The following is a 2,444-nucleotide window of genomic DNA, read 5'->3' as shown; positions in this document are numbered from 1 at the left end:
GTTAGCCTTAGGAAACATGGTTCAGTAAATGTGAGCTTGATAGAAAGGAAAACATTTACGACTGTGAACAAACCACTGTTATTGGCAACAGCCCCTTATTTTCTGACGCATTGCTTATTTGCTTTACTCTGAATTATATGGTTCATCGGAAAAAAACAAATATTCAAATTCTCCCCTCTGGTATTTAACCAAATGATATGTTGAAAATTAAACTGCTGACAAGCATGATAGGATAGAATGCTGACATGTGGGTGATCCAAGTGTTTCTTTTAGCCCATTTAAGTCATGTGGCTAGTGTCAACACTAATGACACCTGTTTCTCAGCACACTCATTTAAAATGCAAATAAATCTTTGAATGTAATGGGTACGGTGTCTGTGCTTGGTATCCTCCATTCCTTCACACCTTTTTAATTCCTTCTCAAAACTTTAACTTCCTTTAGTGCAACCGTTTGTTTGTTTGTGGACTTGCACAGCGAGTCAATTTATCTAGTTTTCAATCAATGAGCATGGCCCACCTGTTCACATTGATTACAAGATTTGTGGTGAAGGGGTAATGAGGTATTTCAGCCACATATCCCTCTTTAAAATATTACCAGCACAAAAACACTGTGGAAGTGTGGGATTTCTTATTAAAAGGTTTATTGCCAAAAGAATATGATGAACCATAGAACTAGAAACGTTTGATAGGACAAATATAAATATAAGAAAATATTTTTGATTAAATTTTGTCAATAGAAAAGAATATTTGTTTTATTAGTGAAACATTGGGTTCACATTTGACCTAATAAATATGCAGTTGAAATATGTTCTGTACAACACAATGTGATTATTTGAAACAAGATAGTGTGAATTGGTTTTGGTGAGTGTTGTATTTCATTATTTGTATGTGACTGCAGTGCCCTTGCCCTCCAGGAAAAACTACCAACGAGTCACTTTTGGCAATCCATGAGTAGGAGAGAACCCACCCCCTACCAGGGGCCCCCATGCCATTCCTCTTCTAAACTAACCCTCAGTCTAGAGGCGTGTGGGAAAGCTCATTATTTTTTTCTGGACTAAGCAATGCATTTAAAAATTAACAGTCATAATTTAACCAACATCTGTGTGTTTTACAGCATAAGGGCAGTTCGGAATATTCACTCTGCCATTCTGATGTAAATACTCTTAAATGCCTGGACCACACAGCGTTTAGGTATTTTCTGAAGTAAGTTCTTAAATATTACTTCAGGTACTTATGTACATACAAAACTATATATATACCTACTATCTTATCTTTCATGATGTCTTTGTTTTCGTGCAGGAGTGAACAAATAATTAGATAAAGCTCACATACCCAGGCACTTATGTACATGCAAAACTAGATATATACTTACTATCTTATCTTTTATGATGTCTTTGTTTTCTTGCAGGAGTGAACAAATGATTAGATAAAGCTCACATACCCAGTCCACACCATGCTGTCAGGTTGGGACATTGTGGTGTGGCAGGCCTGCTGCTATGATTGTGGGAACTATGCAAACAGCATTCCACATACCCGCAAGCCCACCCAGGGTGGAAATGGTTCCGCTGGACAACTTGACTAAGACAAGGGAAGAAGAAAATCAATGGAAGGAGACACCATGTTTGGTGAAGTAGAGTTTGTGGTGTTATGGGCTTAATATCCACAGCTACAGGCTTGATACATGAATTGTGAGGATGATGCAGCACCTGGAAAAATTTTGATTTATGCAGACAAGGTTGATATGAATTGTACTAAATTTGATGACAGCTTATAACACTATGTTAGGTTTTTCAGGTGGGAAATACCTTGATTCTTGGCCTCGCATGAGAAGAAATTCACTCCGAAGCCTGGCTTGTGATCCAAGAGAGGTTTTATGAAGAACGGAAGAAGTTTCAGATTTCACAGTCACTGAACACAGGCACCTTGTGGGACCGCACACCCACTTGTGGTAGCTTGAGGCCAGAGAGACCATGGCACAGCCGAGTGGAAGGAGGAGAAAAACCAGAGGTGGGCCGGCAGTCTCACGGCCCTGGTTTTTAGGGCCTTTGGCTGGGAGGCATGGGCAAAGGTATTGTTGACCCATTGGCTGAATTAAGCCCACCTGAGCCTATTTTGGGCCACCCAGGCTTGGGCTTGAATTGGCGGATGCCCTGTATTCTTTATGGCTGGCTGAGGCTCGCCTGGTTCTCTGCAGAAACCTCCTGTAAGGGTCCTCCAGGCATGGAGAAGGACAACTCCCCTGTCCCTATACAGCTACCTAACAACTGTACCTGAGAAAATGCTTTTTTATGATTCTACATGGCTGATTAAGTAAAGCGTGCCCTGTGAAATGCTCCAGGTCACAGAACTGCACTATGCAAATAGTTTTTTCCAAAGATATATTTATGTGTTTCTGTGTAAATACCATAGAAGTACAGATAATTTATTTCATGGCTATATGAAGAT

At 40.0% G+C, this 2,444-nt stretch overlaps 1 long non-coding RNA gene across 1 annotated transcript in view; it reads right to left on the bottom strand.

Annotated features, from left to right (window-relative positions):
• Positions 1–1,890, bottom strand: part of LOC123521298 — a 16,775-nt gene extending 14,885 nt beyond the window's left edge. The window contains exon 1 of the long non-coding RNA XR_006679761.1: positions 1,805–1,890. This is a non-coding gene — a long non-coding RNA (uncharacterized LOC123521298). The remainder of the gene's footprint in view (positions 1–1,804) is intronic.
• Between the last annotated feature and the right edge of the window lie 554 nt (positions 1,891–2,444).

This window comes from Echinops telfairi, unplaced genomic scaffold (assembly GCF_000313985.2).
Source record: "Echinops telfairi isolate 266 unplaced genomic scaffold, ASM31398v2 ScPeMD7_9;HRSCAF=40, whole genome shotgun sequence".
Classification (NCBI taxonomy): Eukaryota; Metazoa; Chordata; class Mammalia; order Afrosoricida; family Tenrecidae; genus Echinops; species Echinops telfairi.
The sequence above is the reverse complement of the archived record's forward strand: the minus strand, read 5'-3'. Positions and strand labels throughout refer to the sequence as shown.